We start from the raw sequence: 25322 nt of genomic DNA, 5'->3' as shown, positions 1-25322 counted from the left end.
ATTTTGAAAAAAGTTATTTTTATAAAACGGTCACTATATCCTGACAGTAGTGCATGAGATGGGTAATCTGAAAGAAATCATATGCCTCCGGTGCTCCTAATGGCATCTGCAGGATTTCACAGACCGGAGGAAAATAAGCAGTAAGAGCTGATCTGGAGTCGGCCGTCACTGAGCAGCTGTCAATCACTCGTGAACGGTCAAACTAGGCAGCGCTGATCAAATATAAATCAATATTCTGTTACTGTAATGCCTTTTTCTCTCCTCAAATGTTTTCAGAATCATCTTGTAGTGTACTGTTCAGCTGTAAAATGCGAAAGTTTGTGACCTGGCAGCCACTTTGAGATCTGTTGAGGGAATACCAAACACCGCCCACCAGCCGGAGCACAGCCAATAGGAACGCTCTCTCTCTGAAAGAGAGCTAGATCTTTTTAAAACCTGAAAACAGAGCCATGAGGAGATGCAGAAGACTAGTTTTCTCTTAGAACACTTGAATTACAATATGCTGAAAGGTTATTATGACATTTTTGCCCAATGATGCCAAAATATTCTGCTTATTGCCACTTTAACGGTAGTTTGATATATTACGTCACCTGCTCTGCTCTGCTCGCGTTGCTCATTGTACTACATCACGTGCTGCGGCTAACCATGGACTTACAAACGTTTTTGTCATCCATCAAAGACAAACGTAATCAGTGACAAAATACATTTCTTTCCAAACAAAATTGAGAATGCAGTCTAGCTGTATGGCAACGTAGTTTTTAGGAGACAGGGCAACAGTGATGGTGCCTTTGCTCTCCGAGACTGTAGTTGTCAACAAAACGTCTTTTACCATGCATGTCAACATTGTACAGCACTTTTGGTGTCTTACCTTCTCGCCTCCTTGTTCTTTGCATCTTTAAAGATACATTGATTATCCGTTTGTTTTAGAAGGAGGTGAAGGTCACCATAATGAATAACAAGGGTCGCCGAGTCCCCCGGGTCCCATGCATACCCGCAACAATTATGTAATGGTGGAGGTTTGTATAGGTGCGCGTGAGGGTTTGTGGAAGCCGGTGGGAGAACCATGCAGCAGGCCTAAGTGCTCTTTATTAGTTACTCATGAAGAGGAATTCATGGTATTTTAAAATGCAAGAAGTTAACAGCAGTATTGGGAAACATCTCACTGAGTAAACCTCAGACTAACACCCAACAAAAAAATCAATCGTCAGACCAAGAGGTGAAGGAAAAGCGATCCAACACAGAAGTCTTTTTCCAGGGACAGTGACCAAACTAACATGGAGCAGTAAGCGGGGTTAGCAGTAATTAGCACTGGTGGGTGCCCCGTTAAATTGAATTTAACGACAACACAGCAGTCTTACTGAGTGCGAACTAATCCTGGACTCTGGAGCATTATGGTTAATGGGCCCGAAAGAAAATGATGGCCTTTCAAAAGCAAAACCAATTAACACGGAGTGGAGATGTCTAGTGCTGAGCTTTCCAAATCTCATAAGAACTTCTGCCCTCGTATTATATAACTGGATTTCTCTTCATTTTGAATAATGAAGGAGGTAGGGAAGCATGACATAATATAGCTATCATAACTCTGAGTCCAATGATAGAAAAGTGGAATATGTTTCACGCAGCGGGCAGTGGGAGCCAGACAGTAATGTTTTACTCTTGCAGACGTGCCGCTGCTTCACTTAAGTCGGAGTATTTATCCTAGAGAATGAAATACTTAAGAAGAATCAGGGACCCCATAAAGCTTTCAAATCACTTGAAACCACTTTTGACAAATTCTCACTTACATGTAATACATTTTAGTTGGTAGAAGTACAACAAAGTATTTGAAATTACTTAAAAAAAATGTCACACTGCAATTAAAGCTGCCCTGTTTTCTTGTTAACAAACAAAAGTTACATTCAGTTTTACTCACCAAAACACTGTGTGTATCGTTGAGCTCCAACACACCTGTTGAAAACTATTTTAAATCCAGAATTGTTTACATCCATGTAGCTATACCTACAAAAAGTAACGCTCTGTGATTCGTATATGTCCCACAAAATCAATTAATCCACGTAATCGTGAACCAGGAAGTATAAAGAGCGACAAACGTCGCGTGGGGAGGAGGTCGGGGTGGACTGGTGGGTCAAAAAACACCAGACTTTTGCCGAGGAGACTGGTGTTTGTATCCCGTATGAAACCGGAAGTCAGTGATTTATTTGTCATGTAACTTTCGTTCTTAAGTTACGCCACTTCCGTAGTTTCCTAAGTTGTTTCCTGTGAAGACGGGAGTTTATTTTGAAAAGGCTGTATGCATGGAACGAGCGGATATTGACGTGTTGTAGGAAAAAGAGGAATATGTTTTCGTAAAATATCATACCGTTGCGTGAGGATACGTTGCCATGTTAACTAGCTTGCAGTCTTCTTCTCCCCTGTCATTGCCGGCACATTGCAGCATATCTTGGCTCATTACTGCCGCCTGTAGATCAGTGGAATAATGTAATGTATTGGCATGAATGTGTATCGTGCATGTGCGTCGTCGTGCACAAGAGAAGCAAAACCCACTCATAGAAAACCTGCACTACAACAGGTCAAGATCTCTAGAGAGAACATTTCACCAAGGGACAGAATAATTGCGTCATAGTATGCAGTTTTTCGGCCTATTTGGTACTCCAAACAGACAAGGTATTATTTCCTGTTACTATTTGACTATAAAGTCTGATGTTTTGCTTATTCAGAAACCCCTCAAGGGCCTTTTGGAAGTCCTCTTCCCCGTCTGAGTTGGAGAATACATTTTGAAGTACACTCATGAATAGTAATGAAACACAACAGTACCTTTTTCAAGCCCGTTGTCTCCCAGTCAAGTTGCTTTTCCGATCTCACCAAGACTTGGCCTCAATTCCCTATCTGTCCTGAGATTCTCTCTCCCACCTGCTGTGCAGAGAAGCATGCTGGGATTGAAAACACTATCCACTTCCAGTGGAACGTTTCAGTGTCTAAATGGTGTTTTCGCCGTGACAAGAAGGAAGTCCGGTACAAATTTTGAATACTTGTAGGTTTTGGTTATAAATAAGTGTGATTGAAATTGGCACAATGAACAGTTTCAGTATAAAAGAGCTGGTATCGCCTCTGAGACTTACCTCCTTTGAGGAAATACACTTATATGTGTGATAGGAGACTGAAGTCTGGTAGGACTTGGTGCGTTTCTGTGGTATCGAGGCCCGTCCCAGCCATATATCAACGTAATTAAAGGCAGGTGTAATGACGCAGGGCCTCGGCAGCATGATTTCTGTCTGATCGCCACGCTGCTTCATTAAGACCACTCAAGCTAACGAGCTGTGGCTGTAATAAAGTCCTCCCCCCGGTCTGCCGCAGTGATGAAGGAGCTACCCAAAGCAAGCAGAGCCAAGGCCTGAGATAGAATTAGTACTGGAGAGGCTTCAGCTGAACTTACTTTGTGACTGCTGGTGGCCTGGTGATGGAGTCAAGGTGCTTTTTGTATAATACTGTCATAGAATAGAAGCTATTTGAAGTATTTTGTACTTCTGGGTATGATAGAAACGTACTGGTACTTTGAAAGAGTGCTGGCAGGTTGAGTTTGTGTTTCTGTTGATGCTGTCTTCAGAACCACAGATGTTGAAATCCTGTCTATGCATATTTCTGAGAGTAATTGACATTGAATAAAACTGCATATTCTAGGGATGGGCGTTTCAAGCAAAAATACTATTCGATATTTGCTGGGAACTATTCAACCACTCCATGTTGGAACAGTGGAAAGACCAAAAACCAAGACTGTTTTGGTGAGTTTTGTTTGTTCCTGCCGAGTTTGAATGAAGTGTTTTTTACGATGCACCACCGCTCAAACACAGCTGAAACTACAATCACACTATATGTGAATATAAATCCGCAATCGTAGAAACTGCCAAACTGAACGGAACTGAACAGGCACCGGTAAAAAGAAGGGAAAATATATATTTTTAAGACCAGATGATAGTCGCATAAACTATTTAAATTTTTATAATGTAATGACTATTCGAAAATTCGAAAATCATGACCCATCCCTATAGTGTATCCTCATCTAACATAGTCTATCTATGTGTTGTGCAACTACAGTACAGACTGCTAATTAGCTTGAGTGTAAATTGCAATTAGTGTACGTCATGAATGAAGTGAAACGGTCATTATCCTTTAAAGCCAATTCAGCATCGGTCCAAAGATAATTGTTTGATTAAGCAAAGAGGGGATTGCTTATCTTTACTGTAAAGCACTAAGGGGTTTATCATACATTTGGCAATCCTTACGTTCCTTAGTTTAAAAGTTTGTCCGTCCGTCCTTCCACAGTTTGCAGTGGCAGCACACTCAGCACAATAGCCCAGGCGTCCTCTTTCCCAGCCACGTCCAGCTGCTCCTGGGGGATCCCGAGGCGTTCCCACGCTGGCTGGGATATGTCAACCCCTTCAGCATGTTCTGGGTGTGCCTTAGGGTGTCCATCCCGTTGGACGTGCCCGGACTACCTCCACAGTCTGGCAAAGCATCTACTGGCATCTCATGTAGTGTGATTTTTTCTGGGTAGCCTACGCTACTGGATGAGATCAAATACGAACACGAAACCTTTCTATACATGAGTTTGATGTTCAGCTGAGTGGTACAGAATCAATGGGAACATGGCAAGAAAGCCCCTGTTGAGGAGAAACATGTTGTGGAAATGTGATAATGTTACAGTTACTGTTTATGTTACAGTGATTTGATTGCATAGAAGGCCGACTGTATGCAGTCAGGAGCAACAGAGAGTAAATACTGGTTCAGTTTCATACATTGCTATTGGAAGGTCTCTTAGTGTGAATAATGTAATCAGATTATTTGTCTGGATTGGAATAGTAAACAGTAAACTATAAGCAGTTTTTCTTACTTTTTATTCTACGTCACTACCTCTGAGCGTGGCATATTTACGTGGATGCATTTACACTGCAGTCAGTACAGACTACATGGCGTACAAATGACACGCCAAAAGCAAGAACGGTGTTTTTATTGCACGCTTTTTTCCTTGCGTATTATCGTGCCATTCAAATTTTTGTGCGACCGGGCTGTTTATTGAATAGATGAGGAATCATGTACAGTAAAGCATGATTATTAATAATTAAAACTCATATCCCAGTGAGGTTCTGTTCAGCCAGTCATAGCTTTATAATAATAGTTTTGGGTCACTAGAATTTGGAACTGAATTGTATTGATATATGTTTAGTTTATAATGTGTGCGTCTCATGGCAGTTTGTGAAATCGTCACAAAATTTAATCTATTTGATTCTCGTACATAGATACAAATTTCCCTTTTCTTTCGTGACGCTCAGCACGACTTTAAACAACACGTGATGCACGTGTCACTTTCTGCTCCAGTCTTCTTGAAAATAAAACTACTAGGTTTAGGAATAGATCGATTTTGTTAGGCTTAGGCAACAAAACTACTTAGTTAGGTTTAATAAAAGATTGTGGTTTGGGTTAAAATAACACCGGAAGTGCCGTGTAACTTTAGTACAGAAGTTACGTGGCAAATAAATCAACTTTGACTTGTGATTTCGCACAGGACACGAACGCCGGTCTCCTGGGTGACTCCTGTGTTTTTTGACCCACCCATCCATCCCGACCACCTCCCTACACGGCGTTCGCCACTCTTTATACTTCCCGGTTCACAATAACGTGTATTACATACGAATTGATTTAGTGCTGACCATCACGAAAAAAACGTGAAATTCATGTCTATGTACATGAATCAAAAAGATTCAATTTCGTGACTATTTCAAGGACTGCTGTGCGACTGGGCTGGTGTGTAAGATACAAATATTTACTGCAACAGATGAAGTTTCCTGCAACTTTTTCTTAGCAGCTCTGAATGGCTTCTATAGGTAAGATCTCCTGTGAACATCCAAAGCCATCATTTTTACTCAACACAGTGTATTTTCACCAGGAACGACTGTTCACAGCATTTCCAATTTGTTGCAGCAGCCCCTGATTTCCCTCCGATTTTCTACTGGTTCATCCAAACGGTTGGCGGTGATTAGTCGCACAATACGACATTAACCTGTAAATTAAAATTCCTCCATGCAATTTGATGGGTGATTTAATTCCAGCATCGTGCCACCCCTCCCTCCCACCCGCCCTCCCTCTGCCCATTCCTCCCTGTCCTCATCCTCCAGACATCTACCCACACTCTCTTGTCTCTCTCTCTCTTTCTCCATTCGCCGTGGGCTAATCCCATTATGAATTCTTTATATAGCCTTTTCCCTTAATGATCAGTGGGGCCTACTCCAATCCTGATTACTATTGTACACTTAGCACTACATAAAGCAGGGGATTAATATGCCCCGCTAGGATCGTTGCTATGGATCCACTCGTTGCCTTCCGAGGGATGTTGCTGCCGCTTCAATTGGCCATAAATCGCTCTCCCCAGTGGCTTCCCACGTACCAGACAGGGCATGGAAGAATAGGGGGTGAATCTCTCTCTCTCGTGGTCTCTCCTTCTCTCCCTGGACCCAGACGAAAGTGATCTGCTCTATAATTCATGACCCAGCGTTTTCTCTTTCTTCTCCTCTCAAATTTTTCCTCCCTTTCCCGAAGACGCTGTAGTAACCCTCCTCCTCAGCAACCTTTGCCCCGTGAAAAGTACCGTAGGAGTGGGTGGGCATCGTACATGGACGCAGATTGTGAAAAGAGGGGGTTTTGAAGATGTAATGTATTCAGAAGAGAGCTGTGTGATGTCAAACATGAACATGGAGGATGGAGGGTGTTAATGGGCTCAGCTGTGTTCCTTGGTTTCAGTGAGGAATTTGGTGAGTGCTAACAAGCCGTTTCAAAGCAGGAGGAAAAAAAAAAGTACAGTGAGAACTTTTCCCCATGAGTTTCTACTGAAGAAATGCCTTCAATTTGGGCATAAAGATGTATAGGTTAGACCTTCAGATGACTTGACAGGTAATTCCAAACAGCTACCCTAGCCCTGTTTAAAATTTATGACTCACTATTTGAAAAATGCAGGTGGTTCGATCTTGAAAAATGTGTTCTTTAGATAAATGTTGGGAATATTGACTCATACTCCGCCAAGTTTCACTTTCATGTCGGCACTTACAGTATTTTGTAGAGCTATTTTCACCTCTCTCAGATGGAGAATGAGTAATCCCGGAGTGAAACTCTTTATAGGGGAAGAAACAGCGCAAGAAGGCAAAACATAAATGGGGGAAAACTGAGAAGCCCTCCTCGAGCCTTTATGGCGTCCTGTCGGCTCCTGTAGCGGTTGAGGAAGATTTCTCTTTTTCATTTGGCGCGAACACATCCCTCCTCTTTCTTCTCTGGTTTAAAGTGAGCACTGAAACAAGTCAAACAGCGTAGTTTGAGGCAAGGCTTCGGCGAGCTCTGGGGACACCTGCCGAGAAACAGCGAGAAACACCTTCTTTTTGATTCTTGTTTCTTTGTAGTTACTGTCTACCCTGTGAGTATCTTCATCACAGGCCGACTGCATCCTGCTGTTCTCTCCCTTTTCCTGTACTTTCCTGTGAATGCCAGTGGTAACAATTTGTTCTGTATTGTTTTGTGAGAAAGGATTGATTGCATAATCTTTTTCCATTCATCCTTCATTTTGGCTATATGACAGAGTGAGGTATAAAGACAGGGATCTCTTTTGTTCACTTAAAATCATAATATTCACTAGCTACATTTTTGTAAAAATAAAACCTTGAAGAAAAAACAATAAGCCCTCCTACATGTCTGAGCTTCGCACACGTACTGCATTTATATTAACCAACAAGGAAAGTTTCTAAACGGTGCCTGCTCTCAAGTGCTTTACCATGTGTTGATAACATACTGTAAAGCTATAGTTAATACTTGAAGCAAGGCGGTAACGGGACTCAGGCCCTGATGTAAACTTAAGCCTTTCACATGAAACTGGCGCCCGTTATCTCAAGTCACATTAGTGAATTTACGGTATTTTCACATTCATGTCCACAACATTTGATATGTGTATTTTGCTGGCACCTACTACTACAATACCCTTCTTGCTTCCTCATACCCTCGTTTTCCTTCTCCCAGTGGTGAGACTGGCTTTCTTGGTGTTGTGGAATCACCCAAAGGTACATTAGCTTTTGAGCGACAGCCAAAGCAGCAGCTGTGTGTGACCGTCTGGCTGCTTCTCTCTGACACGCCAGGTCACATGTTCAAAAGAGATGAATTCCCTAAGATGAAGCGAGTGAGTGTGAATACGAAAGGCAGGTTTCAAGTGCACATGTGCTGCTTTATATTTGGTCTACTGTAATGTGACATCTTTTGTGCTCATTGCTTCGGTGTTTTGGTACTGCACCTCCCAGAGTTTGACTATCAATCAAACATCACTGTAGGAGCCAAAGTGTATATATACATACTGTATATTGTGCATCCCTAGTATTTTATCAAAATGTGGATTATTACTTTAAAATTGCTATTTCTGCAAAGCACAAAAGCTCAACATGCCCTCCCGTCCCTCCAGCCTCTCTGCCTCCACCCACTCCTCCATCCTTGATCCCCCTACAGCATCTCAGTACCTCACAACCTGACAATGTCGAGCCTCATTGCCCTCCGTGGGTGTGACGTAGTGTGGTGACTCCAGCGCGAGACCCTAGAGTTGTGGTTATACAGTATGTGTAACACCCCATAACACACACACACACACACACACACACACACACAGACACACTTTCACACACTGTCATCTCGGCCAGGTCCACCACCTGCCCTGGCCTGCGCTGCCTTTCCCCCAGCCAAGGAAGCTCATGCCTGGGCACTCTGGGCAGCGGCCCAGCCTTTCACATCCAGGTCCAGGGCCAAGAGACAGGGGCCAACAGCTGGCGGTATGCAGAAGGAGCCTGGAGGCTTCCACAGCAGATGAATCACCACGGATTAATATTTAACTCCAGACTCCTGCTTCCCTCAAGCATCTCTCCTTCCTCCCCCCTCTCTTCTTACCGCCCTCCTTCTCCCTCTATCCATCACTCCATCCCCCAGTCCTGCAGGAAAGTTGGCGTATGCTCAACAGACCTATACTGTAAATATGTGATGGGGATGCTCTTTTTCTAATATAAAAGCATATTTCGAGCATGGTGCCCTTGTTTTGGATTTTTTAGAGATCCTTATATACACTATAACCCAAGTTATACAGCATTATTTCACAATTACAAATATCACTTGCTAACCTTTTCAGTATATTTGTTACACTTTAGCCACTTAAAGCACAACGAGCTTCAGGGATTCGCAGATTTAAAGAAGAGCAACAAGCGGTATAATAAGGTTTACAATGAGCAACAAAGCATCAATGAAAGAAACTATAGTGTTTCAGCAGCTGAGAGTTGCTCAGATATTAATTTTAAATCCCCTGCTCGGCCCAGGATTGTTCACTTCTAACCCGTTTTGGGAATATTGCAGCCCAGTCGCACAGCAATTCGTGAAACAGTCCCGAAATTGTATATTGATTCTTGACCATAGACACGAATTTCACATTTTTTTCGTGATGGTCAGCACAAAATCAATTCGTATGTAATGCACGTAATTGTAAACCGGGAAGTACATAGAATGGCGAACGCTGCAAGAAACACAGGAGAAAGGTGTTTGTGTCCCGTGTGAAACAACAAGTCAAAATTGATTTATTTGGCACCTAACTTCTGTACTTAAGTTATGGCAGTTCGAGAATGAATTTCTCCCAAACCAGGATCTTTTTCTAAAGCTAATAGTTTGTTGCCTAAACCTAACCAAGTCGATCTATTCCTAAACCTAACTAAGTAGTTTTATTTTGAAAAGACTGGAGCGGATATGCGTCACATGTTGTTGAAAGTCGTGCTGAGCGTCACCAAAAAAAAGGGAAAGTCAGTGTTATTTTTTCTGAATGAAAATGTTTAAAAGTGTTCAGCTGAGGTGAGCAAAAGGCAAAACCATTTTTTTTTCACACATTCTGTTTTAAGGCAGCGGTTTCATTTGCAGCGCTGCACCATCGCAGCCTGGGAATCGATGAATGCTCTGATATTATGCAGGCTCAGTTTTTGTAGCAGGTACTAAAGGCAGGCAGTGGCTGAAGTAGAAAGCCTGGAGAGCTGGTGCTGTAAGCCCAGTAGCGTTAGCCACAACCAGAGCCAGAGCCTGTAATAGCATTCTCAGATGGGATCCGTTATGATGACTGCATGCCTGCCTCGCTCCTTCAGCTCTGATTTTGCGATTAAAGCACCAGACTGCTTTTTCTTCCAGTTTTTTCCTCCAGACTGTCTCTCTCCCTCCGTCTCTTCCTCTCTCCATCATAACCTTCTTTCAACCCTCCCTTTTCCATCTCTGCATCTTTTCCTGACTTTTTTTTGTCTCTCTTTATCTCTGTCTGGATCTTCTTTTCTCCCTTCCTCTCTCTCTCTCTCTCTCTCTCTCTCTCTCGCTCTATGTGCATATATGTTTGTAAAGATATATCGGTCCCCTGTGGTTCCCTCTCATTCGCATGCATGTTCTGTGAGCCTCAGCCATTCGAGTGTACATAAAACCCGCTCTTTATGGCCAGACATAAAAGAGAAAGGAGGGAAAGAGAAAAGAGATAGATTTTCTTCTGTTCCTTAAAGAAGGGACGCTCTGATCTTGCTTGTAACGGATTAACCTTTGAAGCACCCCCCTTTTCGTTTGGGCTTTTTGTTTCTTGTAACTTTGGACACAAAGGCAATTTTGTCCCGACTAAAAAGGCCAATCTACTGTTATCTGGGTCATGTTGTGACGGTGAATGAAATATGATTTCTTTTTTTTTTTCTCGCCTCTCTTGCATCTCGCTCATCGCCCCCCTCTTGTCCCTTTATGACTGCGTTCAAGGGGAGCACGGTGGCGCATCGCTGAATAAGTAACCAACCAACGGGCCAGTGGAATTGTGGGAATTCATGGGAATCGCCGTGGGGACGGGGGTTCTCGCAGGACCACTTCCTGTCTGTCTGATTCAGGGACACTCAGGGGTGCTTGAGCTTCCCTCCACGCCATCTCTGACTAGGCCTCAGCGGAAAATTTGTGTCTTTGTATGGGACCGGGCTGAATACACTCAGAGGGGCCAGCAAACTTCGGAGTCCCCATTGTCTTTCACACCGACCAGGGTCCAAATATGAATATGCATATTCATAAGCAAGAGTTTTCATGGCTCCGCAGCCCCTCCCCACCCGTCTGTATTCATCTTTTTATGATATCCTTCCAGCTCATTTTCAATTCCAAATGAGGCGTTCGGCATATGAAAGGTTATTGTGTCACACCCCTAAAGGTTTTACAATAGTAGAAAAAGACAAAAAGTATAATTACATCCTTTGCCGATGTGATTCTGTGATTAGTATTGGATGATTATTTCGGGAGATTGAACATGTGTGGGTTGATACGACGAGTCTCAGTGGGCTTCGGAGAGACAAAAGTACTTAACTGCTCAGTTTTTCATGAGGTCAATATCATATTATTTCCTCTGAACTCGTCTCTGTAGTTAAATTGTGAGAGACCAAATCCCACGCCGTCTGGCACGGGGAGCCCTCACTTTCTTGTCAGCACTCATACTCGGCGCAATCACAAACGCCCTAATAGATCCTGATCTCTCTCGCTGAATGTGAAATGTGCCCCTTAAAAAAAAACGCTTTAATATCTCTTACATGTTTTAGCTGAGCGCGGAGGATTGGAGCGAGCGCACGCTGCTCGGTGAAAATCAATGGCGCTATTACTAATCATAGTTAGCGTCTTCTCCACCGAGTGATGAGAGGCTGCTGGGTAGGCCCTCATTGCTTGAAGGGATACAGTTACATGTGAAGACAAGGCACGTCAAACTTACACAGCGCAGACAACTGTGGGGAGTCGTTAGATCTTTCCACCCGTGGAGAGCATGTAGATGGATACGAGAGGACGGGAGGGGGGGGGAACATCTTGTTGAATTTCATTTAAACACTCAAAGTCACTTCAAAACACTTCCTTAAAGATTATTTTAGGGGGGTTCCTGCTTCATAAAATATGACAGGACAATTTGTAGAGACATAGAGGGACATATATACTAAATGTTGAGTATATATGTATCTTTGTCTGTTGATCCACATGAACTCCATATTGCTCTTTACTCTGATGTAGATACATAGTTGTTTCATCTGAATGCTGAATACATTTCTGAATGAGTGTATAGGGGACAATTGAGTGCCTGTTTTCCATGAAGGGATAATTAAGTTTAGCTTGCACCTTGTTTAAAACTCTCCTGTTCACCTGCAGGAGCCTGTCGGAGTCATTTCAACAAGGCTTCTGTTTTTTGGTTGTTTCACGATTCTACTAATCAACACTATACATCAAGGATATATATGAGTATTTATGGGATGTAGCAAACTTGTCACTGGCAGGTTACTTCTGGAGAGTGACCGCAGCATCGATAGCCTGAAAGATCTAAGGTCTGTTGTAGAGCAGTATAGTTGTGGAGGACATAAGGGAATTTTATTTGTAGCTAATATTCAGTCAGTGAAAACAGCATTTTGTCCGTCGCCTCAATGTCCCCCGCACCATCTCACTCGCAGCTCTCTCTTTTCTCTGCTCTGCTTTCCTTACGCTCCAGAACAATGTTTTTTTGAGCAGCTCCCGTGTCTAAAGAGTGAAATTCACTGTTGAATGTATATAAATGCCTATATGTATTGACAATTTATCTTAATGTAATATTTAGGGTTTGTCAAAGTTAATGCGATATTAACGCAAATTAATTTTAACGGAACTCACTTCTTTAATGTATTAATGCAATCGATGTTTCGGAGGTTGTCGCGGGTTCAGTTTCTGTTTCTATTGTCCACAAAGTTTTTGCCACAAGAAAATGAATGCTATGGTTTTTCTAGCCTAGATAGCCAGGAATTTTTTTTGGCATTGTACAATTTCTACAAACCAGGGATACGTTGATTGTGGATGTTTTTGCATTCGGTCAGAGCAAGTGACGTAGTAAATCAAGCGACGGTTATTGAAAGTTACGCTGTATAAAATTTACGTGGTGTAATAACGAGTAAAGTCCATTTAAGGGGGGGTGAGAGGGTTGGCGGATGGGTCCAACAAACATAGGACTTTCATTCAGGAGGCCGCTGTTCATGTCCAAAACCAAGTGAATATGAATAATTTATCATTTTGTTTGATTATTCCTTATTTCATGGGCTATTTTGGGATTTATACATTATCATTACATACTTGTATATAAAAAAACAATTAAGGAAGCATTTGAATACTGATTTGGAGGTCGAATACCATGGCAATGGTTGAAGCTTGGAAGCATTTCGGGTCAGCCCTATTGTTGAGGTTTACTTGTTACGTAATGTTGTTGTGGTTGTTACGTTATTATTTTGACACAAACCATGATGTTTTTTCTAACCTTAACCAAGTAGCTTTGTTTTCTACATTATGCGTTTCTGCAAGAGTGATACGAGGCTGATATGAAACATATTTATGAAACTTATTTTGGGTTCAGAAACATCAACATTCAACGTATCCCGTGGTTTGCAGAAACGTACAATACCAACACTTTTCCTTTTTCTTCTGCTAATGTACTATTTAGGAAATACATATACAAAACAAAGATAAAAGGGTGTGCTGCTCGCAGTAAAATACAGCCAAATAGTATCTGTCACCACATCTATCAGAAATGAGCTGCAAATGTATTCAATATGCTTGTAAAAGACAAAAAATGTCAGCAAAACAACTTATAAACAATCTTTGGAAGTGTGGCTGCAGAAGAACAGACACTCAGTTTCTGAAACGCTTCCAGTGGACACTGGAATAAATGTTGGAGATTCAGTATGACGTAGCTGTGGCACATTCATCGTGACATGCTGGACCCTCAGCTTGGCTGGCTCTTTAGTGACTCTTTTTAAATCTGCTTTTATAATGTGTTTCTTTTGCACTTTGTCTTCATGCTTCTAATGTTTGTGCTTTGTTGCTGAAATGTGTGATATAAATAAACTTGCCTGCATGACTGGCTAATATCTAAAGGACAGAATCAGTTCAATATTCTGCCCAGACTATAGCGTGTATTAGTCTAATGCAAGCTGGAACTTGGCAGCATATTTTTACCCTACTACCCCAGTTTTAAACTGGACTTGTCGAGAATGGGATGAGTGTGTGAGGTCTCACCCTGCCTCTCTGTGTGTCCGCTCCACACACAGTGACAACAGCCTATTGTGGGTGGGGTCCCACATCAGTGTGTGACACTGGAAATCTGGACGTGATCATTACCGAGGGCCTGGAGTCAAGGCCATTAGCTCCACTCCCTCCTCCGGTGAATTATGGGTCGTCTGTCACGGGGGCCCAGTGTCCGAGACCTGTCAACGGTGAAAGATGAAGGGGTCCTTGCACTCTCCAATGAGCCGTCCGTGGAGATGCCCGCGACAAACGACCCATGAGCAGAGACACACCTTTCATCAGTGAGAGCGATGGGAGCGATGGGACGACTGTGTGTGTGTGTGTTGGTGTGTACGGAGGCAGTGTGTGACCTGACCCTTTAAATACCCTTCCCCCTTCTCCTGCAATCCATATTTTTTCCTTTTTCTTCAAGGCAGAAAGGCCTTGGGATTGCTCAGAACATTTTCTTGCTCCCTGCTGACAAAAATGTAATCAGGCACCTCTGTCTAGTTTAACAGCGGTATCAGTGATTCATACGGTCCATACGAGTCCTCATTAGATCCTGTCTGTACTGGAGGAGCAGAAGAATAAGAAGGATGCAGATTATTAACTGTACTTTTCGTGGGACAGGCTTGACCGTGTGCTGAATGTAGATATAAATGGGGTGGACAAAATAGCAGAAATGACTGGCAGTATAATAGAATCTCAGCCTTTCGGAATTACTTCCATATTGGACGATTTCGCAATGCCAACATCCCATGGCGAGGCAGACAGTGAAGGTGGAGGTCAGTGTGGTGGAGGGTCAACGTTCGCCTTTTTATTAACTTTAATCACAATCTTTCTCTCAATGTAGCCAGTGTTTTTAGTTACCTAATCCTAAACATACCTAATTAACATCAAACCATAGTTTATTTGCCATAACCACAGCCTTCCCCCAACCTTAACTACAGCTGAAAAAATATCGAATTGCAATTATTTTGACTGATATTGCAATTGCAATATGATTTGCGATATCAGAGGGAATGATAATCACACATCATTATTCTCATTTTCATTGAAAATCATATTAAAATGATTATGGTGTGATGTTTGTAGGGATCTGTGCCAAACAAAGATGTTTTCTTTAGTCTGTAGAATATGACGTGTAGGCCAGGATGTAAGAAAATGGTGAAAAATGTCGTTTCCCAAAGCCCAAGATGACGTCCTCAAATGTCTTGTTTTGTCCACAACTCAAAGAAATTCAGTGTACTGTCATGGAGGAGAAAATAAACTATAAAATATTCACATTTAAGAAGCTGCAATCAGAGAATTTTGACTTATTTTTCTTTAAAAATGACTCAAATCGATTAGCAAAATAGTTGCGGATTAATTTAATAGTTGATCTAATCGATAAATCATTGCAGCTCCATTGTGTTGTATTGGAGTTTATGATATTCCAGTGCTTTTGTCCGCCCCCTGTGTACAGTAACTACTGTATGTGGGAGCATCTGTTGCAAGGTGAGAGATGCGTCTTTTGAAGAAGAATGAAGTTAGATAAAATAAAAAGTATGCAAGTCACAATTAAACCTTTTTTATGTTTGTGTTCAGCAACAAAATATAATCAGGCCCCTCTTGTCTAGTTTAAGAGTGCGGTGTCAGTGATGACTGATGTTTCACAGTTTGGATATGAAATATCTCAGCATTCAAAATATTCCACGACTTTCTTTGTATAAAGCAGGGAATAATCGTTATAATTAACAATGCAAGTCTTGTGCAATTTGGTGTGGTGGGGGGTGTAAATAGCTGCATTGCTTTATGACTTTTTTTATTGTCACCAATTAGTTTCTTTACTTAATTAATTTTATTTTAATTTCATGAATGATTTTCTTCCTCCGGAATAGATGCGTGACATTTCAGTGATGTAATTTACTGTACCTCTGCCCATTTGTCCTTGATCTACCGGGTACTACCAGCTTAATAAGGACGATGTTTCAAGACAAATCCCAGTGCATTTACTACATAAAACATGTTTCTTTCATTGCGCGTAATAACCTGCTACTTGCCATGGCAACTAATTTGGATTCAGGGAACTACTAAACCACAGATGCATCGGAACATGATTCATAAAATTATTCTGAATACACACAGTAATTACACCCTGAGTGAAAGCAAACAGCGACGGCACGTGTACCCCCTGAAGGGCTGCGCCGCACATGAATCACCTCAGTGCCTGAATATATAGTTTATTTACAAACATACAGTATATCCTGCATGCGTATAAATAAACATGACCCTTTTATTATTATTTTTTTTGTCTTAATACGTGTTGTGAGCCAATAAGTAAAAGGCATTCATGGCGGTTGTGTGTGATGCAATCATTTATTTACATATTCCAGGTATCATTTTTCATCTAGTCCATCGGAGCAGAGTAGAAATATTCCCCGGTGCGGTTTGGGGCTGCTAAGAATATGCAGCAGGAACTCCCAACAAGAGGAAGTGGCACTAACTAATGTGCTTATTTGGAGAAGAGCAGCGAACACCCCCCCTCTCCTCTCGTTTGGCAGGAGACTCTACTGTTGCACTGGTTTCTATTAGGACCTCTCCAACCCTCTCTCTCATTCCTTCTATCTCTTTTTCCTCATTTCTCCCTTCTCGTGTCATACAGCTTCATTTCCTTCCCTCTCACATCCTTCCATTTCTTGTACTTTCAGTCATTATCTCATCCTCTTTAATTGCCCCCCCCCCCTCTAAAGTGAGATTCCCTCCTTTTCCTTTCCTTCACTCTTTCCAATTTCTAACCTCAAGGTTTTTTTTTGTTTTCTTCATTCTCCTTTTTTCTGCCTCTTTCTCGGTCGAGAATTACGGAGGTTGCTTCGGTAATTATAAATTAAAGTTTTGACAGTATTTTGGGTGCATGTTCAGGAGGCTCAACGTTAACCACATGGCATTGTGCGTTTCTGCAAACGTGATACGAGGTTGATATCTAATGTATTTAGAAACGTCTTTTTGGTTCAGAAATATTCAACGTATCCATGGTTTGCTGACACGTACAATGTCAACATTTTTTCTGGCGACTGGGTTGAGCAAGGAGACATGCAGACAAATTCAGTTATAAACCTTATCTGCACAGGACTAGTATTACCTGTGGTCCTCTAGTAGATTGTAATAATTGCAGAGGTCATCTGTGATTTTAATCCCGTGCATATCTGCCATGTCCGTAATTTGTCAAACACAGAGGTCATGTGACCTTTTTTCTACGAAATTCAGGAGGCTCATCTCCCTAAACAGCATGTAGACCCATTTGCACGGGCACCAGAGCAAGACGTCTTTGTTAATATTACATAAACATAGGCCTAATATTTATAATATTAAAAATAAATATGATATTGTATAATTAGTTTAGTTTATTAAGATCCCCATTAGCTACAGCATGGCAGCAGCTATTCTTCCTGGGGTCCACAAACACACTTACAGTGTGACAGAATAAACAGGACAAGACATAAATACACAGAATAATATATCATTACAGAATAAAACAGCACAAGACTGAAATAAATAGTCCGTTACACTCCATTGTCTCGCAGTTATTGCAAATCACATCATACATCCTACAAGAAGTAAGTAGCCTACATGAAAAATAGCCCTTTACACTCCAGGATATCTGGTCCACTGACTCAGACAGCTCCTCCACATCCACCAGAGCAGTCATCATAATCCAACTCACAGTATATTACTGTATATACACACCATTTGTTCAAAACTCAGCCAAACTAATGTCTACATTTTTTCATTGTCTCTACTTAAAAGATGCTGTTTTACGAAAATTTGGAATCGAATTTTACTGTTTTCTTGTGCGATATGTCTCGGTAGCAAATTCCATTCATTCATAGTTCGGTACATGACCGTTCGTTTGATTGCATTAGTCCTTTCTTTTTGGTAATGTGAACTTTCCTTCAGTAGCATGTCTGGTAGAATAATCATGTCTATCTAAACTGAAGGATAAATTCTTAAACAAAATTAGTGGCGTTTTTTTAACAGAGATATTTCTGATAAAGTAATGAAGTAAGTAATGAATAGAATAATCTATTTTTAACCAGTAACCCAGCTAGGCAGTTATGCATTGCAACAACATCCGTTCTGTATCTGCATGTTTTTAATATAAGTGGATGTTACCAGAGCCTTGACATCATATCCGGGGAAAATGTCAGTAAATCTGATTAAAATACAGACTTTGAATGCGCTGCATAAAACACAGACTTTGGGGGCTAATTTCTAAATCACATGATGTCCCCTGGTAGTCCCGTGAGAATAGGGGTTAACAGGGTAAAAACTGAATATATGGTTGATTTTGATCTCATAAATATGAACTTTGGATGAACTTCCCAACATCAAATTATAGAGGCATCAATTTCTGTGTATCTTCTGATGATCTGACCTAGTCTTGAAACACACATTTTTTAATTTAAGTCCATATGAGAAGTCATCTTCCTTCACCCCTCCACCCTCTTCCTAACTTCCCCTCCATCTCATCTCATTCTCCATCCACCCCTCCTGCACCTCCTCTGTAGTGTGTAGACGGTGCTGCAGTGCGCTCCGGGCAGAAAAGTAGGCCAGGATTACTCTTGCTGGCTTGTCCCCAGTGAAGCGTGTGTTGCATGTGTGTGTTTGTGTGTGTGTGTGTGTGTGTGTGTGTGTAGGTGTGTGTGTGTGTTGAGGCCTGGGAGAGAGTGGGCATACAGGCTGGCCAGCCAGCAGTCAGGGTAGAGCTGGGCATATGGAGCCTCAGTATTGGGCCAGCAGGTATTTTTCAGCGTCTGCTCTCTCTCTCTCTCTCTCTCTCTCTCTCTCTCTCTCTCTCTCTCTCTCCTTTGTTTAATATTTCCCTGATTCTTGGCGTCCTGGCCGCAGAAGCCGGTTTATGCTGCCAGCACAGACGTACAGTTTGGTTTAAGCTCAGATGGAATATCACTTCTGTCAGATGAACATCATGTAAGCTCAAACGTTAAAAAAAAAAGCGCCGCCTTTTCAGCATGGGGTTAAGGTTTGAATTGTCTGGACAGGACCCTACGGTAGGTTCATGAAAGTTTCCTAAACTAGGAATGACCACACAAACTCTGAGTTTAAGACACAATATGAAAACCAGCAGAACTTGGAGTTATGGTGATAAAGCAGCAATACAAAGGCGGAAAGTTTTAGGAAGCTGTTTGACTATATAGCATGATGTGCAAGGCATTATCTAGTTTTTAAATAAAAAAAAATGGTTAATTTATTTTTACAATCGGTGACAGAGTAATTGACCCAGTGGAGTTTTGGTTACACGACATTGTCTCGTTTGTCAATATACTGTATGTGACAAACCTTCTGAAGTATTAGAGCATATTTCTGAGATGTCTGGGGGCAAAGCAAGTTTATATGTACATGTAAAGCATATTTCAACAATAATGCAATTCAAAGTGCTTTCCAGTAAAAAGCATTAAAGGGATAGTTTGTGTGTTTTGAAGTAGGGTTTTATGAGGTACTTATCCATAGTAGGTGTATTACTTACAGTAGATGACGGATGACTTGCCAACCCTCCTGATTTTGCAGAGAGACTCCCGTTTTTCATTGCCCTCTCCCGGTTTCCTCCCGGGGTCACAATCCTCCCGTATTTCTCCCGATTTAAAAAAATGTCACACTTTTTTTCACAGCTAGGTTCAGCGTACATGACAGCGTGCAGCGCCCGAAGTCGGGCTTTGCTCGACGTCGCGAAAAGCCGTCGTGGCGCGACGCAGGCCATTGGAAATAACAGGTTTCAGAGCGCAGTGGTGGCGTTGATGCATTGTGCCTGTAATGGCCTTCAGTGAGTGAGAGAAGGAGAGAGAAATGGGGAGAGCTAAGAGACAGAAATACTCAAGCAGGGGCAAGAAATTAATAAAAAATGATTATTATTAGTTTATGCCAGAGATTCATACAAGTTTATGCAAGAGGGGCAAATTATTCTGTATTCTTTCCTGAGAAGGTTTAAGGTAAAATTAAAAGTTCAACATAAACATGCTGTTGTCAATCTTTTAAAGTCACCAGAATGCAGGAAAAAGGTCTCTGAAGCTCAATTCAGAAGCTTCAGAGACTTCAGACTTCAGAAGCTCCACCGCTTTGGTTTTGAAATCCTCCCTTTTTTTAAGGTCTCAAGCTTCGCAAGTATGGATGACGGTCGGCACGCCCCCAGTATCGAGTACCGACACCGGAGTAAAGCAATACAGTGCTGTGGACGGGGACGGCAGAAAAACATATTTTAACCTGCTGGCTTTGGAGGGAGTATAGATAATTTTCACTTTTAGTGTAGTTCCTCATCAGAAAGGAGAAGGAATGGGCTGTTTCATGGCAAGAGAAAGCAGTGAAAATATTCTAAATATTGCTTACACTTAAACTGATATAGATTTTTTAGCAGGGCCTTTCTTTTAGGTGGTTAAAATACATTTTTCTGCCGTCCCCCTCCACAGCACTGTATTGCTTTGTTGCAGTCCTGTCTGTTTCTTGATGCTGGGGGCGCACCGACCGTCATCTACTGTAAGTAATACACCTATATGGATAAGTACCTCATATAACCCCACTTCCAAACACCTGAAATCAAGATATGAGTGAATGGTCCCGAATTCAATTCAATTAAATTCAGTGGCAGACCTCGTCTCTGAATACCTGACATTCTGGCAACAGGCTTTATACTTTAGTCAGAGACTATGTGATCTTGATGATTACACACACACACACACACACACACTGAGCAGCCCTCATTTTCAATCCTCATCGCCTCAAACTTAATTGTTCTCTTAATTAGGTTGCAGAGCAGTGCTTATGGCTGCAGGGAACACGTGTATGTACAGTAAGTGTGTGAGCGTGCGCGTACGCATATCTGTGCATGTGTGCATCCCTGTTTCCATACAAGCATGTGGATGTGTGTTTAGGTCTGTATACATGTATTTCTATCACCTCTTGTGTATTGCATGGTGCGCCTGGAGGAAGTGGAGCTCTGATGTGTGAGCACCAGTAGCTCCACAGAGAGCGATGCATGCCAAAACCCAAATTCCCCCATACAGTCTGACACTTCCCCCTCCCTCCTGAACATTATCTTCTCTAGATAGTGTATCCTTCTGCGCTACCTTTTCTCTCAAATTGCGTGTCTTGAGCAGATTTTGTCCACTAGCCATCTGTAATGCACTGCTTTTCATTTTCATTTTAGTGTTGCATATTAACTTGCTTTTTTCTCTCATCTTGGGAGTAAATATTGTACTTTTTTTTTGCATCATGAGCCATGCGGGATGTTGGATTGTTTGCATTTTAAAGCTGCACACATTTGGTCTGTGCCTCTGAGTGTACAATAAAGCCCTCCGATGGCCAGACTCTTTCCTCTTACCTTTTGCTCTGGGCTTGGAGTTTGTGACAGTAAAGGTAACTCAGCAGCAACAATGGGTTAGCTCAGTCTGTTGCTCTTTGAGAATCGCCTCTCAACATTACCCCCAAATAGCCTTCCATACCAGTCTGGTACGGAGTCATTTCTACACGGTAATTCGGCTCCCTGGTGGAAATATGATTAAAACTTGAAAACGCGGCTCCGTCCAGGTGAAAGTGTTTAACGATGGGTAGCGTAGCTGTGCAGGTGAAAGTGTTTAGTGCTGGGTAATGCAACCCTATCTTGGCCCCCCGCTTTCGCAGCTGCGCATAATTATAGTCGCTCTCTCTCTCGCTCGCTCTCTCTTTTGATTGCTTCCCTATGTATGTGCAGATTAGCCGGGAAAAAAGACATGTTATACAGTATAAAGTACAGTGTGCTCTAATAATCCCTACACTCTAATAATAACCGCACTGCAGCCGTCATTTTCTTTGTGTAATCAAAGAAGTCTTATTTATAATAATGAATGAAAGTAGTTTGTTATTCAAGAGTGACAATAGTAGGCTACTGAATATAAAGGTAACAAAATGGAGTGAAACCTCTCCAGCGTCCTAACAGTTAAAGTTTAAAAAACAACATGATCAATTATATAATCTTCTTTTTCCGCGTCTGTCTGTCCGTTCATTGTTAAATTAGTCCTGCTTCCTAACTGTGTGTACAGTATACACAGATCTGTGTGTATAACAGAGGGTGGAAGGTCAGGAAGGGGGTGGTTCCATCAACCTCCAGCCCGTGGCTTTCTGCTGGCTAATTAACCATCATTTTACCCAGAGCCTGAGCTGCACTGATGGGGGATAAGCTAGCCTTTGACGGGGTAAGGCAAGCGTGGCGGTTCCTAATCAGGGGGCCTGCAAGTGGGGCGGAAAACACCTGTTCTGGGTACAGGTGTACACCCCAGCACATGGCTGCACTCTTTTGCCCCGTCTCCCCCTCTCCTTCCCCCTCAGCTCTCTCTCTCTCACTCTCCTTCTCTTTTTACACAATCTCTGACTCACATTCCTGCACTCCGTTTGACTTGTTTGTATTCATTTTTCAGCTTCTTCGACATGCACAGAGTTACCCAGTTGTTGGCCAAAGTTATAGAAATAATCTTCCCTAAAACACTTTTATAAAACCACTACTGATGAAGAGTGTCTGGATTTTTTTATCAATTTTGTGGCGTTTTTCTTCGTCTGGTTGGAGCTAAATTTATCAATGTATAATACAACAGTTGGTATGACATCCTATGAAACGTTATTCCTAATTTGGAATACGTTTTCCTACAAATGTCCAGCTACACGCTCGTTACATGCATACTGTCTTTTCAGAGTAAACTTCGTCTCCACAGGAAACAGCTTCAGAGCGATTTGGAGGTGTGTTCTTCTGGTCTGGTTGTTATGATACGGAATATCTGCAGAAGTAAAAATTATGGCACAAGGTAGTAGTAGAGCACATAGGACCCGTCGGTCTATGAGGGTTGAGATTTTGTGGGCGAAGAAACATCTTGTTGCTGTTGTTGTTCAGTATTTGTACATGTATGATGTGATGGTTGTCTGTGGTATTTGTCCCAGCCCTCCTCCACTGTGATTGGACGGCTGGGTAAAAAGTGACAGTGCAGCGTTTTCCCCAAAGTTGAAGATGCACGTGCAGCGCTAGGCCAAACTCTACCGGTGACTCATGCTATTTTTTAGGGGCCATACACATGCTGCATCTAAAAAACACATGGAAAAAGCCAGCCGTGCCACGTTTTTTTCTTTCCAATGTGCTTGGGAGATTGCGCACCTGTTGTGCCTGTCGTTACTAAGCAACCAAAACCTGCGTGCTGCGATGATGATGCTGATGATGAAGTTTCGGTAATTTAGCAGGTAGCCTCACTGACTAAAACTCTCAAATATGGAAATTGGTATCTGCCTCAAAAACCCAGTCAGTTGATCCGGCTCTTCTTCTTGTGACTCCTCTTACTTATCTTGAGACCTGCTGGGGTCCTGACTCCCAGGTTAAGAACCACCGCATGATGTTCTTATCCAGAGCAGGTTACCCTGAGTGAAACTGTAAAAAGTTTTCTTCTGAAAGGCATAAAAAAAAAAAACATTAGCCAAATACATTAAAGAGAGATAAAAGCAGGAATTAAAATAAAGAGAAAATGGGTTGAATAAGGAGCACAGCAACTTTTTATGTTGCTGTGGTCAATACTCCATCAAACTGTTTGCTGACTAAATTAATGGCCTGGCCATCCAGTGTATCAGCAAATTGATGTGTTGGTCAAGATTTAATGATGAAAATAATAATAAAAAGATCTACTGCACATTAGGCCGAGTTTATAACTCGTATAATACTGTTTTTGGAATAAGTGAGTAATGTAATTTGTGATGTTGACATGCATTCATATCCTCAGAGAAGGTGTACACTTGCACGTCTGCACCGTCTCTCCCATCCTGAATTTCCCTCCTCTCCTCTTTTGTCTTCATTGGAAACAGCCTGCATCTTGCTTTTCACTGAAGGAAGCAGTGCATGGATAATATGGTTACGCCGTTACTGATGCATAAAGCTGCGTGTCTGGTTCTTGTCAAGACCTTGCCACCAAAGTCAATTTGCCCGTGCCCTGGCAGAATGTAATATTTCTGTAATCAGATCAACACGGAAATTACGTCGGTGGACTGTATTGATACGAGAGGAAATAATTAAACTCGGGGGCTCCAGGAATAATTTCACCCTCTGAGCATTACTGTAAACCCCATAAAAATAACAAATCCGCCCTCTCCTCCCTCCTTTGCAGGATGAGATAAAGAGGAAACCAGGAGCGTAGATAGACGGATGAGATTTCATTTACTCAGCCTCTGTTTTCCCTCCAGCCTTTCAGCAGGTTCCTCCGGCCCAGTCTTCCACTACTGCATCATCATCATCATCATGATGTCTAAAACCGCTGTGAGTTTCAGCAGCAAGATTTGCTGTTTGAGGTAACACATGCTGATTACACGTAAACATTAGTGAAACAAGTATTTGGAAATGCCACAGAAATCTAAAGGAGAAGTTCCGCCTTCCTGCGATGAATGAAACGGCCTGTTGCTCTGTTGTTGCTCCGACTGTCCCACCCTGTGTAAGGTTGTTAACTGTGACGCTCAAATGAACCAGACCAGACCTCTCTAATGGCTCTTATTGGATCTCGCTGGGAGGGAAGATTAGCCCCACCTGGGTTACCACCACTGCGTCCCTTACCCATCATGCCTTCCTCCCTGGATAATACCAGGAGGGGGGGGTAGCATCATGACACAAACCATCTTCATGCCTTCACCAAGGTCATTAATAATAAAATATGATTGCATAGAGAAGTAACTGCCTATTTTTAATGGAAAAGTAACAGTTCTGGCAACAATATGAATTAAATGTATTTTAAAGCCCATATCAGAGGCTTTTTATTTAGCCTATTAAACAGAAAGTGCATCAATTTTAGATTTTAGAATAGAAGATTAGAAACTTTCAATGATGAAAATCTGGCACCCAACAGTTTTTGCTTCACTTGTGACATGTGCATGGATAACTTAGCTTGAGATAGACGTCATTTAAAGCAGATTGTACTTGGTGACTGGCAATTCTCTCCATATGTCAGACATAAACGATAACCCTTCCTACACCTGAATGGATGAACTCATGACTTGCACTTGAACAAAAACATGGCAGTTGTTAAGGAAACAATAACCGTGTTTCCATTCACATATTTGTATGCGCATTTTGAAGTATCGCGTTAGAAAAGTATGGAAACCGCAAAATTCGATGCAATTTCCTCAATTACGGAAAAAAAAGATGTGAGGTCAGAGGTGAAACAAGTTTCAAA

At 41.9% G+C, this 25322-nt stretch overlaps 1 protein-coding gene across 3 annotated transcripts in view; it reads left to right on the top strand.

Moving 5' to 3' along the window:
• The window catches only part of LOC119495195 (homeobox protein Meis1), a 234174-nt gene that overhangs the window by 39076 nt on the left and 169776 nt on the right, over window positions 1-25322 (top strand). For 2 of the 3 annotated variants that reach the window (XM_037781444.1, XM_037781443.1), the window contains exon 4: window positions 24343-24447. The exons of the other annotated variant lie outside the window; for it this stretch is intronic. The gene's annotated coding sequence lies outside the window, so the exon portion shown is untranslated. The remainder of the gene's footprint in view (window positions 1-24342; window positions 24448-25322) is intronic. 3 annotated transcript variants of the gene reach the window in all.

This window comes from Sebastes umbrosus, chromosome 10 (genome assembly GCF_015220745.1).
Source record: "Sebastes umbrosus isolate fSebUmb1 chromosome 10, fSebUmb1.pri, whole genome shotgun sequence".
Classification (NCBI taxonomy): Eukaryota; Metazoa; Chordata; class Actinopteri; order Perciformes; family Sebastidae; genus Sebastes; species Sebastes umbrosus.
Note: the sequence above shows the minus strand (reverse complement) of the source record. Positions and strands in the feature narration are given on the sequence as shown.